Source organism: Aotus nancymaae, unplaced genomic scaffold (assembly GCF_030222135.1).
Source record: "Aotus nancymaae isolate 86718 unplaced genomic scaffold, 86718_ANA_hifiasm-v0.15.2.pri h1tg000006l, whole genome shotgun sequence".
Lineage (NCBI taxonomy): Eukaryota > Metazoa > Chordata > Mammalia > Primates > Aotidae > Aotus > Aotus nancymaae.
In genome coordinates this window covers 78718166-78735565 of record NW_026988417.1, presented here as the reverse complement: position 1 = coordinate 78735565, position 17400 = coordinate 78718166, and the positions used below count along the sequence as shown (strand labels likewise).

General features: G+C 36.1%; 1 protein-coding gene across 3 annotated transcripts in view; it reads right to left on the bottom strand.

Moving 5' to 3' along the window:
- The window catches only part of ARHGAP24 (Rho GTPase activating protein 24), a 499880-nt gene that overhangs the window by 219769 nt on the left and 262711 nt on the right, over positions 1 to 17400 (bottom strand). Inside the window, exon 1 of one of the 3 annotated variants that reach the window (XM_064368895.1) lies at positions 2642 to 2744. The exons of 1 other annotated variant lie outside the window; for it this stretch is intronic. The gene's annotated coding sequence lies outside the window, so the exon portion shown is untranslated. One more of the 3 variants, XM_064368882.1, reaches the window with a different exon arrangement.

Below are 17400 nucleotides of genomic sequence, written 5' to 3'. Positions count from 1 at the left end.
CAGTGACTAGGTGAAACTTGTATTTTTTTTTAAAATTAAACAAAAATGGACTTTTAATACAAAAGTCTTCACAATGTGATTCCAAATAAAGTTGAATTATCACGTAATTAGCAAAGGAATTGAATTAAAGTTGAAACTTAGAATTGCCCTGGACTCAGCTTACAGCTTAATGTACGTATGTAATAAATCCAGTTTTGTTTTTTCTTTTGTAGAGTGGGATTAATAAAAGTGACTACCATCATTGTCAAGATCGTTGAGAAATCAGTGATTTGTTTTGCTCTAAAATGCACAACATAAAAATATTAGAAGAAAACACATTGTCGTATATTGTGCTACTAAATTCATTGTACATAGTTTATAAAATTGCTTTGTAGTGTTTTTAAGCTTAAAAGAACTTAAAAGTTAGAATGCAGTTCAACAAATCAAAACAATCACTGAGAAAATTAACCTAGCCTTATTCATTTTTTTCTTAAGCATAATCTCCACACAGAAGAATAAACTAGAAGGTGAATATTTTTTTTCCTTTTCTCTAACTCTTTGCTACAAAGCATTATTACCCTGTTTCCCAGCTATGCATCCATGTGAGCAGCATGAATGTGAATGGGACTAAAATAAAATACTTAGTGCTTGATTAATATTAGGTATGCCCCTTGGGATTTGTTTAGTCACCGATTCCTTGACACATACCTCCAGTAACTTTATAAAAAGAAGAACAGCACTTTCTGTAGAAGATGCAGTAACACATTACTTATTCCAGAACTACTTCCATGGCAACCTCTACTACAGAACACAACTAAGAACTTGGACACAAGCCAAATGTCTCCTGAGCACCCAAAATAGATATCACTGTGTCTATGTCCTTTGGCACATGCACATTTCTCATAAGAGAATCTCTTGAACCCTCAGATAAAGTTATTGCCTCTTATTCTATCCATAATTTTTTATAAACTTGTTTATTTTCCGTTGTTCTTGCTCACAGCACAAAATAATCATGAGGTGGTTGAGGTTGAAGGGAGTTATTAGACATATGCAAGCTGTCTACACCAATAAGGAAAGAGGTCGCTCTACAATATGGAAGGTGGACACGGGGGGAGAAATGTCTTATAAAAATAATAAGGTAATTCAAAAAACAGTGATTATGTGACCTTTTGATCTAAGAATTAATAGCCTTATACACTATGCAATGTATTATTGCATTATAGAAGAATTCGCATATCCATGAGTAATGCTGAGTAGTTAGGGAAACATTAAATTGCATTTAGTCCCCTCCAGAGAGAGCTCAAAACATACAATGGATCTCAGAAAGAGAATGATCCACAAGTGGCTAAATTCTTTCAAAAACTTTTCAAGTTCTCAGTGGTAAAAGTTTACTTTTTGAACTTCACTTTTTGGAAAATTCACATATATTGAACCCCATAATGCTCTCCATTGTCATTTTAGTGACCAGCAGCAGATATCATATACTAGCTAGCCAGGGCCTTGGGGAAAGAGTGACACCTGGAATGCTAGAGTACACAGGGATTTTTTTCTTTTCCTGTGCCACATTGGGCTATTCCCCTTCTGCTCTGGAAACCCCTCTATAGCTCAGTGACTTGAAATCTTTTTGCAAATGTCACTTTTCTTAGAAATGTTATTCCATTAAGGTGAATAAGCTTAAACTATGATAAGCTTTATTAAAAAAAGGATAGCAGGCCTACTAGAATTTAAAAAAAAATAATGATTAAAGAGAAGGAAGGTTTAAAGTTAACAGCTAAATATAGAAGCAAACTGGAGGCAAAAACCCCAATTCAAAATAACTGTTTTTTCCAGGTCGGATCTACTAAGCTGTGATGAGTTTAGTGAGCTTTGACGGAATCAATTAAAATGCCTAGATTGCCCTACCCAGGTTCTCTTGCCTGATTGGCTCCATATTAGTTCTATATTTCAACTTTAAGATTCATTAACCTCCCCCTCCCGCCCAGTCAAGAGCATTCTGTACATCCTGTAATGCTACAGTGTATCCCTCTTTATACAACACAAACAATAGAACACAAAAATCACACATGACAAGATGCAACAAAGAAATAAACCTGAGCTAAGCTTTAAAATCAAACAATGCCAACAGTCATTTGGTTCCTGAAAACAAAACAAAACAAAGCAAAGCAAAATCCCAGTAGTTTGAAATATCAGCAGCCACAAAACAATACAGTTAAAAAGCTAAAATATTTTCAAGACTCTATTTCTCTCAAAATAGAGGTGAAGAGGGAGGGGAAAAAAGGTCAAATGACCACAGAATACTTGTCCCCAAAACAAATGAACCCTGAAGATTTAAATGAGTAAAAACAGTACCTTATAAGTCACTGGTCTGGTCTACGCACAGCTGTTCCCAGTGCCGACTCTTGTTTAACTGTCCACTGCCTTCAGTTTAAAGTTAATTCTTTTGGCAAAAAAGTACAGAGCTTGTCTGGAAAATGCTGTTTGGACACAAACCATTCCTTTCAAAGCAGTGGTAGCTATATTTAAGTTTTCTTGTAGAGGGGGATATAAACTCTTCCTGTAGCTAATTTTCTTTCTCCTCCTTCTCAGACTTAGTCAGTATCCTCCCATCCCATATATTGAAGAAAGAGACAGAGAGGGGAAAAAAACCTACAAGGAAATATACCTTAAATAATGTAGTATTTGAGCATTTAGAAAAACAAAACAAAACAGAACAAGAAATAAGAACCATAGAAAGCTCATCAGGACCTTAAATATAATTTAGTCCAGTGCCCTCATTTTGTAGATAAGGAAAGCGAAACCCAGAGAAAAATATGATTTGTATAAGGTCACTCACATGGCTAGTTAGTGCCACAGTTAACAAATAACCAGGTTTCACAACCCCTGTTTCAATGCTCTTTCAACTACACTAACATACCTGAGGGAAAATGGTTTACCTTTTCCTCTATATCCTTGTATAATAAGCAAAGGAGTTGGCAGGGAGCACTAACAGAATTAGGATGTGAAAACTGTCTCAGAGAAAACATTTCTTTTGGATTTAAAATCCTTAATATTGGAAGTTTCCCTATAATCTCCAATTTCTTTGTAAATCAGGAAATAGTCTTTTTCTTTGCTGATTGTCCAGAATATTTTTACAATTCAGGAGTTGCCATGTTTCAGGGGATACTAATATCTGTTAGTCCTTACAGAGTACTGCTTTAGTAAGGCACCGTGCTGTGACAGGTGACAGAGTAGGTGTTCTACCTAGTATCAGCAATACTGCTCCATGGCTCTTCAACTAGACACACATTTGCTATTATCACAAATCCCCACTTTCAATATGTCAAGATTTTTTGAATACACACATTTGGTTTTGATTATTATTGATTGTATACTTTGTTACATAAAACAGAGAAGCAAAATAATAATTTTCTTTGGTGTCTTTCATGTATTTCCTACTTATTGGTGAATAAATTATTTTCCTCTAATAGCAGGAGTGATGTTCTTATTATAATAATTTTTAAAATTGCCTTTTTGAAATGTATTCATTCACTTATTTAACAAATATTTATTGAACATTTATAAGATCTATCTCATCCTCTGATGTGAAATAGCATAACAGACAAGCAATAGCTTCCTTGGAAAAGTAGGGAATTTTCAAATAAAATCAAAGGGTTTGCATGGGAAGTAAGGCCAATTCTCTATAACTATTTTCGTATTCATTCTCACACTTTAAACATGTGTCCTCAATTTATTGATATCCTATTGATTGGTTTGCTCTAATCTTAAAACATCCAGCCCAGGTCAAATAAACCAAAATATGAAGAGACCCACATCAAAATCACTCTGGTCAATATTAATTTTCCATTTGATTTGGATCCTTACATTTTAATGCAAAATCTACTTTTGCATTTTGCAATTCCAAGACACAATGATCAAATGCTCAGATCACTCAAGGTCCATTTTCAAACTGTTACCCATTCTTTATCTCAGAAATGCACTGTTTGGTTTTAATAGTTCTCATCTACTTTTAAGGCATCTACTCTTGCCCTGGTCTTTGGTAGAAAGCAGTGTGCTTATGATCAAATAATTATAAAAATGTAATATCTAAAATGACAGTTAGATTTTCTGGAACATATTTTCCAAAATGTTGAGAAATTAATGGGCATGATAGCACTCTTCCAATGCTGACAAATAAGCAACGGAGATTCAAAGCATAAATGTGGAGAAATAAATTTTGGAAAACCATACTTCATGGTTTTTGACACGATGACAGCACCCTATTTTCCTTTTATTCTCATCTGATTATGTCTATTTGAGTCCTATGCAAAGGTTAAGCAACATTAATATGTCAAATATGACAAGAGTTGGACACATGGATACATATTACTTGCATTTGCTAAAAAATATTCTGTATTTTCCTTTTACTTCTCAAGCTTTACTTTTGATATTGATGGTTTTACCTTTAGTCTGTTAGAAAGAGCAGGAAGGAAATATGTGTAAAACCTTGAGAGATAATAGGGCTTGAGGAGACACAGAATTTTACATGGAATGAGTCAAGGTGATTCAGAGGGTTAAGTGGCTGCAGGAAGGAAGGAAAGAGTGAAGAGACATCACGGACAAACATTGTTTAGAACAGGAGTGGGCTGAGCCATAGACAAAAGATTATGGGTATTGAATTCAAGAACCAAAGTCTCCTAAAATTGGCTAAACAAAGAAGGAACTAGCAATTTTGGTGACCAACGAAAGCAATAGGAAATTGGCCTTTAAACCTACTTCAAAATTCATGGCATGTCTCATCACTGCCCATTGGAAGCGAAGAATGTGCTGTCAATATGTGGTCCAATACAATGTAAAACAGCACAACCATTTTTAAAATTTGTGTCCCCCTCTATTTAGGGTCCTTGGACCACTCCAGGTTGCCCAACTCTGGGAATGCTCTGAATTTCAGAATACTAGTGTAGTTAGTGGGGAATAGTCACGTATTTTGAAGGTTTGCCCTGTGGTGTTGAATTTCACTGATGGGAGAAATACTTCCAGCAGAGGTGAATTCCAGGGCAGGCTATATTAACACAGGCAAGGCAGTCGGAGTTCTCTAACTCTTGATCTCCTCCTCTCAGTTTTCAGGTTTATTGTAACACTAGAAGAAGACTTTTACTAAGAAATCCCAGAGAGCTCTTTGGTGCTAACAGTGAAGGGTAGTGACTGCATGAACAGCTACTAGATTCGAATATTCTATGCTTCGGGATATATTTCACTTATGGAAGTTTTTAAGTCTTAAGAAACTGACACATATAACAGTCTCAAGCATCAACTCTCTTAAACCAATTCCAGCATACGCGTACACCTCTCACAGTCCATTCTCCTCAGAGAACCAGAATCCTCATTCCTCTCCTTGTATCCATTTCTCATCTTTCCCATCATTCCTCTGCTTCACTGTTGAACAGTTTCCCATGATTACTCTCCTTCATTCCTTCCAGTGGTTTTCCATTATTCTCTTACTTTGTGTTGTCCAGTGATTTCCCATAAATTCCCCTGCTTTAGCCCTACCACAATCTCCCATTTCCCTCAGTATAAATCCAAATGCCTAATCATGACCTCCTAGGTACTACATGATTTAGCTTCAGTTTATCTTCCCTACTGATAAGGTTTGGCTGTGTCCCCACCCAAATCTCATCCTGAATTGTAGCCTCATAATTCCCATATGTTGTGGGAGGGACCTGGTGGGAGATAATTGAATCATGAGGCAGCTCCCCACACAGTGTTCTCATGATAGTGAACAAGTCTCACAAGATCTGAGGCTTTTATAAGGGGAAACCCCTTTCACTTGGTTCTCATTCTATCTTGCCTGCTGCCAAGTAAGACGTGCCTTTGACCTTTCACCATGGTTGTGAGGCCTCCCCAGCCACATGGAACTGTGAGTCCATTAAACCTCTTTTTCTTTATATATTACCCAGTCTCAAGTAAGTCTTCATCAGCAGCATGAAAACGGACTAATACACCTACCGAATATCCTAACCTGCTATCACATCTGTGTAGGATGTTCCTCCCTCATATTTTCACAGAATTATCTCCTTTTCATCATTCAGGGGGATGCTACTAAAAGTCACCTCCTCAGAAAGAAGATTTTAAAATTTTCTGACCATTCTGGTTAAGCATCCTTTCACCCACATATGCCCACTATCCCATTTCCCCCTTTCATAGCACTTTCCACGTATGAAATGAACTTTTGTTCTTCCTTACTTATTCATCCATTTGAGTAATAAGTTGAAATATGTTTGCTATGTCTTCTCTAGAATAAGTTTTGTCAGATCAGAAAGATATCAGGATATATAAATAAGATTAGAAACTTGAGATTTAGGCTTTCTGAACCACATTACTCTTAGTGTTCAGAAGAGTATCTAGTATAAAATAGGCATTTAACAAATATTTATTTAATGAATTAATTATACTTTCTGTATGAGCTGCTATTCTGCTGTCAACAAACATCTAACATAAGTCCATAAACATGAAGGCAAAATCTTATCTACTTCTGCAATTGACTTAACACTGCAAATCTCCCCTTGGCTCTAGCAGCTAGGAATCACAGGAAATGAGGAAAGAGCCCCAGCTGGGCCCTAAGTAGTTGTGTCTACATAAGATACCTGTAACCTTTTGAATTGTATTAAAGCAAAGGCCAGATAATATCTTGACTTGCCAGAATATCCTCTGTGGATATATGTACCTAACTAGATATGTGATTACATTTGCTAGAGGTCCTAAAAGCTTCTAGACACCTCATTTATTTCCTGAATTCTACAGTAATTTCTCTTATTGAAACAGCAGATAACATAGAGTTAAGTCTACCCTTTCCAGGTGGTTTTAAGAAGCTGCCCTCACCTGCCAACTCTTCAGGAGCAAAGGCTAAATCTTTGCACTTGCAACATATGTTTTCTAAATGAAAAGGAGGGAGACCAAATAATTTTGGAGAGGTGAGCTCACAGATAATTTAATCTCCCATCTAAGCTCTGCTGCATACTCAATCAGAGCCCTCCAGTGAGCTGTAAATTAGATTTCCTCTCCTGTCTCATGTCCTACTGCTTCCTAATTACCTGTTCTAGTGAGTCAGCCTCTCTGTGTCCTGGGGCCCAGACACATTGTGGGATAATGTGACTGGCTCACCGTGATTCAAGTACAGCCACATCAGAGAGGTGGCCATGTGATGGCAAGATAGGGAGAGGGTGATTCTTTGTTAGGAAGAGAATGGCTTTCCCTAAGTGCCATGACAGCCCTCCTCCCAGGAAAACCAGGGAGAGGAAATTTCTTACCTGAGCACTAGTGTCACTCAGAGGCAAATAACTACATTTAAAGTAACTTCATTAAAATAACTTCATTGAAACAAAAAGTGCTCTTTTCCTACTGCATTGACTATACGTTAATCTACATATATAAGTGGCATTTATTTCATCAATTGATCAAAGCAAAAAAATTTATTAATTATCTCTGTGGACAAGGCCTTCTGTTAGATTATGAAGTTTCTGTAATAATTTCTTGTTATCTCATTGATGATAATATTTCTTTATCCAGAAAAAATTTCCCCAGGAAAATAAAAATTTCTTTCTTCTTCCTTGAATTTATTGATATGCTTATATTTGTTGAGCCCATATAATGTGCCAAATGTTTGGGTACAAAGAAGAAGACTAACTCCTGCCTCAGAAACCTTTGTTTTTGGAGGTGGGAGACATTTACAGACTATTGTGGAGGTAGCACTGCTTTACAGGAGACCATCGAAGCAGCAGGGAATCAAGACAGAAGGTAACCAAGGAAGGCTGCCTTGAGGAGATAAAACCAAAATGCCATTTGAACGCAGAAGGAGAGGATTAACATTCCAAGTAGGAGATAGGGTACACTTGGGTCAAGTAGTTCTCTAGAGCTGGCATGTAGAATGAAACACCAAGACTGATAGATAAAGTATGCAGAAAGGAAGACAGGCGAAAGTCAGGCTCAGAAGTTTGGTTTTCATACTCAAGGAAATGGGTATCCATTGAAAGTTTTTAAATAAGGGATATTGTGGTTTTAGAATTCTAAGTGAAGAGAAAATTCAGGGACAGGTTGTCTAAAGGACTTTCTATATCACCATAAGACACTGTGATAGTCTGAAATTAGGCAGAAAGGACAGAGAGAAAGAGACACATGGCCCTAAAATATATTTTAAAACTACTACAGGTAGGAAGATGTAAGAAGGCAAACTTACTCCTGATATCTCTATAAGATGATTACAGAAAAATATATCAGTGTTAGAACTGGATGAAACTAGCATTTTATAAGAATTCATTATGTAAAAGACATTTTTCATACAATCCCTCTATTTACAGATGAGGAAACTGAGGCATATAACTGAAAAGAGTGATTGCAGAATTTGAAATCACATTCTTCTTTCTACGAGGCTCATATACTTTACACTAAACTGCCTGTCTCTTTGAGGGCAGCATACATTTTGGACATTTTTACAAATTGGACAGTGGATGACTAGAGTCAAAGACATTGTTTGGAATATAATTTGGCAATATCTTAGAATATTTCTTGGGCAGAAAATTAGGTTTCCTAGGCATCAGCATGTCCAAATATGAGATTCAATACATAAACAATTGTATTTGCACGGTTTTTATGAAACTACATGGTTAACTACTTTAAAAAGTACAAATCCTTCATCAAATTCCTCCCGATAATCTAATTATATTTATGCCTGGAAGTCTTATTCACAACTATACTACAACAGCCAGTGGAAACCAGAATGAAAGTGAACTTGGCAGATACCCTCGTTCCATCAAGTCAGATATTGAGTTTTGAACTACATGGAGTTTGAAGGATAATTCAGTTTCAATGAACCTAGGAAGGCAGGAGGTAAAAGTAAGACATTGAATACAGAAAGGGGCAAATACAGCTCTAACAAGAGAAAATGCTGAGATTTGTTTTAAAGTTGAAGTAGGAAAATTCCTTCTCTAACATATTTTATGCTCACTATGGATGATCCCTACAGTCTAAACCTTGACTCTCTGAAAGTAAGAGGAGGCACTGCTGTTAATGACAATGAGATTGCAGCTTAAATCCAAGACTCTCACAGCCAAACTTGGACACATGCCACCCTACCAATGAAGTGAGAATTAATACTGACCTAAAGATGATTATAGTATCAAGAATGAGGTCATAGGTCTTAGAGCAACTAGCTCCAAAGTCAGGAAATTCTTGCACAATTTGGACACGTTGCTCAATACTCAATAACAAAGGCCAGGTTAATAAACTATTTGTAATGGTTCATTAATCATTTTAGTTCCATAGTTTATTTTTATTTAAAAATGGTATAGAATGACCAGGCATGGTGGCTCATGCCTGTAATCCCAGCACTTTGGGAGGTCGAGGTGAGTGGATCAATTGAGGTCAGGAGTTCAAGACCAGTCTGGCCAACATAGTGAAACCCCATCTCTATTAAAAACAAAAAATTAGCTGGGCATGGTTGTGCGTGCCATAGTCCCATCTACTTCGGAAGTTCAGGCAGGAGAATCGCTTGGACCCAGAAGGTGGAGGTTGCAGTGAGCCGAGATTGCGACACTGCACTCCAGCCTGGGCAAACAGAGTGAGACTCTGTCTCAAAAAAAAAAAAAAAAAAAAAAATGTGGTCTATACTATTGTTCTATAACAATGCAAAATGATGAGGCTTCTTTTTTAGAAGACATTCACAGATAACAGGCTGTGATGGTTAATTTTATGTGTCAACTGACTGGGTTTAGTGATGCTCAGATAGCTGGTAAAACATTATTTCTGATTGTGTCTGTGACCGTGTTTCCAGAAGTCATTAGCCTTCGAATCAAGAGACTGAGTAAAGAAGATTGCCCTCATCTATGTGAGTGGGCATAATGCAATCTGCTGAGGACGTGAATAGAACAACAGGCAGAGGAAGAGTAAATCTGTTCTCTCCGCTTGAGCTGGGACATTTATTTTCTCCTTCTCTTAGACATTGATTGGTACAACTGGTTTGCAGGCCCTCAAACTCAGACTGGGACTTACACCATTGGCTCCTCTGGTTCTCAGACCTTCAGGCTTAGACTGGTACTACACCACTAGGTTTCCTGGGCTTCCAGCCTACAGAAATTTATGGAACTTCTTAGCCACCATGATGGTGTGAGCCAGTCCCTCATAAGAAACCTCCTTCTATATATCTCTATATATATCTCCTTTTGGTTTTGTTTCTCTAAAGAAGTCTAATACAGAGATACACAGTGTGTAGTCTCCCATATAAAAGAACATATTTGCATAAACATCATGGCTATGAAATATAAAGATATTGGTAGCAGATGAGTGCCCCCAAGCTATTTTGATTATTTAAAAAATAAGCACAGGTTTTATTTCTTCAATGTGTTCAGTATAACCATCAGTAAGTCAATATTAATGAACATCCAACTAAATCAAATCTCAGTTCATTTTCCTGCCCCACTCCTGCAAAGTTCTCTGAGGTAAAGACATTCTTTCTTTTTTTTTTTTTTTTTTTTTAGATGGAGTCTCACTCTGTCACCCAGGGTGGAGTGCAGTGGCATGATCTCGGCTCACTGCAACCTCCTTGTCTCAGGTTCAAGCAATTTTCCTGCTTCAGCCTCTCCAGTAGCTGGGACTACAGGTGTGCACCACTGCACCCAGCTACTTTTTTTGTATTTTTAATAGCGATGGGGTTTCACCATGTTGACCAGGCTGGTCTTGAGCTCCTGACTTCAGGTGATCCATCCACCTTGGCCTCCCAAAGTGCTAGAATTACAGGGCATGAGCCACCACACTCGGCCTGACATTCTTTCTTATATGACAAGTTTCCTTACTGGGTTAGGCAAAGGGGAGGATGGGCACCATGTGGAAAGCAAACATTCCCAGGTACAGACAGGTGAGATCAGCCAAAGTTAATTAGGTTTCCAAACTTAGTTCTTTCAGCAACTAGCTGTGTGACCTTGACCAAAACATTTCACTTTCCAGAGACTTTGTTTTCTCCCACACAAAATAAAAGGATTTAGTAAGATTACTCTGAAGGTTCTTTCAGATGTGAAATTCAACTATTTTCTGAGATAATTATCTCCCATATGTTTTAAATTTGCTTAAGATTTATTTATCTTTGAGAATCGAGAGATATGTTGTATTATAAAGAAATTAAAAGAGGCAGTTATTGACAAAACAACTGTAATGGTAACAATAATAATGATCTCTAAGACTCCCAAGAATACAAACCTAGGAAGTAAGGAGACATTTATATTGTGAATAATAGGAGGACTATTAGAATTTCCTTGGGGGAAAAAAGCATCAGATATAAAATACGAAACCGTACTGTGCTGAATAATTTTTAAATATTAAGCTTTCTTGGGCTCCCAAACACACTGAGGATTAAGATTCTTGGGTTTATACAGAAGAGAAAGGTGAAGATGCTTCCCTACACTGTCATTTTTACAATAAGAGCTAATCCCCATTTACAAGGTAGAATGTTGGAAATGAATAGAGGAGGCCCTTCCTTGATCTGCATTTTTTGACAAGTTTCTACACACACAAATGTAGTTCAAAAAATAATGAAAATAAATTGTCCATCAGTGCTGGGCTATTGGCCAATCCCAAGCTTCAGTGCAACCAAATATAAGAAAGTTGGACTATTTCCTTCTACTTACTTTAATTCCTCTTCAACAGAAAGTAATATACATAAGTATATAAGTATATCATGTAAAATTTAAAGTTCCTACCCTCTCTACGCTCACCAATACTATTCTTAAAGATTAACCACTACTAACAATTTGCTGTGTATCCATCGAGATATCAAGCTATCTATATCTATCTATATGTATGTATACTAATACACACATATATATCTACAAAAGGGTTTTTGGAAAGAAAACATTATCTTTCTTTATTTGAATTTTTGCTATATTTATTAAATTTGTTGACATTTTAAAACAAGCAAACGAGCAACCAATTAATGTATCTTATTTTCCCATAAAAAAAAAAAAATCTCTTTCCTCCATCCCTAAACCCTTGGATTTAACTGTACAACTTATAAGGTGGTAAAGAAAAACAATGCAATGATACATTACTAAGAGTTAAGATGCTTAGCAAAATGAGTACCTAATAAATGTTTACTGATTTGAATGAATGGATGAATCACACCAGAGACCCTAATCTCATTAACATGGGAGAAACTGCCAGGAAACAGCCACATGTGAATTGACTTCCCTCATATCCATTCCTCTTTTTATCAAGTATTCAATCATTGATTTTTTGAATGTCTTTTAATCACTGTTTTTTCATAAGGACATGACTATTTCTAACATGAATACTATATTTTTCATCATCACTGTTTGACCATTCAGCAATAAAGAGATCCTTATCCTTCATCGTAAATTGAGCTCTGTAGTGTCTCTCTCATCATTCCAATCAGCACTTTGTAGGGTCTATTAATCCCAGTACCTTTGATGAATTTACCTTATGTGAGACTAAGAGATGTTACTAAGTTTCATGTCAGCTTAATTTTTAGGTCCAGCAGGGGACCCTAAAAGGATACAGAAGGATTTTTTTCTCCCCTACACCAGTGATCTCATCTTTAGTTGTGTCTTTCTATCATTCTTGATTTTAATTTGTTAGATTTGAAAAGGCTTTTTTTAGATTTTACTTTGCTGCCTCAACTCAGAAGCATTTTTTTCCTGCTGTTTTGTCACTCTGTCTTTGAGCTCATATACTCTGATTTTACAGTTTCCTTAATTCCTTATACAATACACAGCATTGGGTACTTTCGGACAGCTTTAGATTTTCACATTTTTTTAAATCCAATCTTTAGATTGTGGATTAAAAAAATCAAACTGTATTTGCCATGCTATTTTCATTTGCTCTCATATTTCTTTCTTTTTAAATATTTTATTTTTATTGCTAACATTTTGCTATAACATGTTTGCAAGTTGTCATGCCAGTTTATTTCTCTTTGCTAATGGTTAACACAGCAACCACATCTAAACAGTCTGTTTTTCTTCTGAGACTGTGAGGGTGCGTCTCTTTGACACCTTTCCCACCTTGATAAAACACTGTTTTATCTTTCAGAATGCCTAAAGATTTTCAAGTTCAGAGCAATTCTTTTCCCCAACAGCCATTTCCAAAGGCCAAGCTAGAAACAGAAGTTAATAGTGTAAGCACTGTAGCATTATATACACAAACATGCACTCTATTTCCCAGTTCACACATCAGGATCATTTGGCAGGAAAAAAACAAGGATAACAGAGTTTAACTCTGACCAAGAATGTCATAGTTTGCTAAGAGCCTTTCTCTCTGCAATCACACTTGACCCTTGCTAACATCATCTAGAAAATATTGTGTTCTACCATAACTAAAATATGCTACTGAAAATGTAAAACATCGTTTCTTTTTTCTTTAATAACTTGCTCGTCTGGGACAATCTACATGCTGAAGAACAGGTATCATTTTTCTTTTTCCTCCCTCCCAGGTACTCAGTTTGCTTTTGTTGTTGCTGTTGGGAATTCTCTGCTCAAGTTTCCAGGGTTTATGGCTCATACAGAAAACCCCTCTTCCTCTTCCACAGCAATTCCATAAACCATGCTGTAATTTTAGTGTGCATAATAAAGGCGATGAAGCATTAACACTGAATGTGTGAGGTGTATGTTTGTCTCTCTCTGTGTGTATATGTGTATGATGGTGACATAATACATACATAACAAACTACATCTAAAACAACATATTTATATAAAAATGGTCAGTTGGCAGCAGAGCAATCTGGAGAGACATTTAAGTTTACTCAAAATCAAAACATTAAAATATTATTACCTGAAGACTTCAGCTAGGAAGAATAAACACGCACCATTTACAACTATGGTCATACATTGCTTAACAATGGGGATGCATTATGACAAATGCAATTAGGCAACTTCAAGTTGTGTGAATGTTGCAGAGTATACTCACACAACTTAGATGGTATAGCCTACTACACACCTGGGCTATGTGGTATAATCTACTGCTCCTAGGTTACAAACCTGTATAGCACTGTACCGAATACTATAGACACAATGGTAAATATTTGTATATCCAAACATATCTAAACATTGAAAAGATATAGTAAAAATAGGGCATTATACTCTTATGAGAGCACTATCATATATGCAGTTCCTTGTTGACCAAAACATTGTTATGCAATGCATAACTGTATTTGCTAAACATTAAAATTGTGAGCGTTTTTGTTTGACTTTGAGAAGCAGTGAAAGGCGGATGAACATAGTGTAGTTTGTGGTTCTCAAGTTAGAGCTGGTAAATGACCTCAGTGATTTATTCTCAAATAGGAAACTCTTGGCATAAAAGGGGAATTTTGTATTTCCTCCTATTTTTGCTTTCACTTCAGAAAATTTTTCATCTGCTTTTTTACATGCTGTTTCATCACTGTCTTTGGTCTCCAAGGAATAAGTTCATATTCTGCCAACAGACGGGCCATATTAGTCTTTAACATGCATAAGAATCACCTGGGAATCTGCTTAAACATGCAAACTGATTCTGGCTCCAGTAGAGATCCAAGAATTTGAATTTCTAACAAGTTCCCAAGTGTTGCTGCTTGGGAATGGCAGAGATCTGGACACTAACGACATAACAGGAATAGTTCAATTTTAAAAACCTAGAAGTGTTATGGCAGTTGATGAACAGGGAATTATTTTCATGTGTTAAGTTGCAAGACCTCTATGCAAGTACAGAAAATTCTCAACTGTTCTTTTAATATTGTTTTGATTGTTTCCTTCTCTATCTTTTCTTTTTTGTGTGTCATTTTCTCTGATTCCCAGCCCCCATACCCCATTTCTACTTCCTTCATCTATATATAGAAGAATGGTTGAATCACAATATTCAGGATTAGGAAATAGGGACATGATTTTGGTGACTTTTCCTCCCAGGGATTTAAGTATTTTGATTTTGTATCACCTTGATGATGTTACTCTAGGCTGAAAGTAGATTGTGAAGTATAAGAAATCTGACTAATAGTTAAATGCAGTGGTTAAACAGTTTCGACATTTGTACCCCATTCTTAATAAGGGTGGTAATAAAATAAATTCATGCTGGCAAAAAAAAAATGGCAAAAAATCCAACAACACCGCAAAACAAAAAATAACTATGCAATTGAGTGTTATTTTTGCTCTGCTTTCTGCCTTTATTACGAAAGAACTGTGCTTTATGTAACATTTCATGTTTTAAAAGAGAGTGGCTATCACTGATTTTTATAAATGTACTTTTCTTCTTCTTCTTCTTCTTCTTTTTTTTTTTTTTTGTTTAATTGAGATGGAGTCTTGCTCTGTTGCCCAGGCTGGAATGCAGTGGTGTGATCTTGGTTCACTGCAACCTCCGCCTCCTGGGTTCAAGGGATTCTCCTGTTTTAGCCTCCCCAGCGGTTGGAGCTATGGGCGTGCATCACCATGCCTGGCTAATTTTTGTATTTTTAGTAGAGACGGGGTTTCACCATGTTGGTCAGGCTGGTCTTGAACTCCTGACCTCGTGATCTCCCCGCCTTGGCCTCCCAAAGTACCGGGATTACAGGTGTGAGCCACCACACCCAGCCATAAATGCACTTTTCATATGAAAAGCTGGTGTCTGTCTTTGAAATCTAGAATTAGAGAGTATATTTTCAATTTTCATGATAAACTCTCATATCCATTCTTACTATTGTCATTACCTTCCACGGTTATTTTGTTACTTTTTATCCATCTGATACTTCAAGTAAGCAGAATTTTTTATCTAATTATATTCTTTCTTAATATACCAGAAGCTTGCTAATAGAGTAGTATATGCCTACAACTCTTTATTGAAATTACTATCATGCTTGGAGATGTATGAAAATATACAAACCTTTTCATGCTTAATTATTTTTCCATCTCTCCCCAAAAATCTTTTTATTATATGGATCTTAGTGACTCTTTCAACCCATTTTTCTTAGTGTTTATTTGATAAACATTAATTCTTCATCCTGAATCCACAGATCACACCTATATGCTCTAAGCTTATTCTATGAATCAGTTAAAACAAAAACATTTTAATGCCAGTTATAGGTATGTTCTAATATTCTACTCACTACACAATCCAATTCACACATTATAAAATTATTTTCAAGTCAGGCTCACCACATTAAATTAAAACACACAGTTTTAAGCATTAGCTACCTTTCACTAAGCACCATTCATTCTAGCATGTATAGTGTATGCAGCTGAAGAGTTTCATTTAAACATTAGCTTCAGGAATTAAAATGTTAAGTTTGATTCTTATGCTAAGTCATTCATTTAAAAGGTCAAATAAATGTGTTCCACTTTTATTGCAAGGAAGCAGATACAGACAAACTTCAAAGTTAATCAGCCATTTGGACCAAAATCTCTAGATGAGGCAAAAATCTCTAGATCTTCTCTATGATAACATATGCCTTTCAAAGGGCAAGGAACAAGTATACTGGTTTGTTTAAACATCAACACACGTAGAATTAGTATAAACTTTCTGAATTGCAAACGTTAAGTAGTGGTATAATGAGAAATTCTTGAGAACTGTAATAACAGAAGAGATCTACTTATGCCATACCAAAATTATTAATAGAGAATGAATTTTTCCTTGTGAGCATTCAGAAAGTGCTCCCTCACCCAAACAGCTTTTGTTCATGGAAACAAAAGTCAGAAAATGTCCTTGGTTTCTCCTCTGTATTCACTGCTGGTTAAAAAAACAAACAAACAAACAAAAGCAATTACTATGGGGCTGAAGAAAAGGGGAGGAATGCACCTCCTGTTTCTGTAAACAGCTCAACACTAACAAAATCTCAGATCTTGCTTCTCAATTAATACCAAGCTCAGCGGTTAGAAGGGCTGCATCAAATCTGTGTTTCATCTGGTTAATGATATCAATAAAGGTTATCTCTACAAAGAATGAAAAGGTCACTAATCAAATTGCAGTGACTCCATCACATTATTATTGCTTGGGAATGCATTTTATTGATTAAGTATTCCTGTGTAGAATCTTCTTCCTTCTAATGCATTGATTATAGCAGGGGAGAACAACTCTAAAATGTTGCCACACAAGTACCCTCACACTATAGTAGACAGAAAAACAGATCTCTCCAGCATCTCTCTTTATGATAATACATTTAAAATAGATTATGAAGAGGCAAAATTAAAGAAAAATTGGATAAGTGAAAATTTAGCTTAGAGATTTCTTGGTGATAAAAATAAACCACCAATAAATTCTCCAAGAAACTCTCAGTGTTGTTAGTAGACTTGGTATTCAGCATGACATGTAATGCTAAATTATATATATGTGACTATATATATATTTGAAAATCTACTTCCTTACAGATCTTACATTTTTGGGGAGAGATGAACAATTAACATTAAAAATAAAGTGTGATATGTAATTTGATATGAAAAATATAGGATGTTG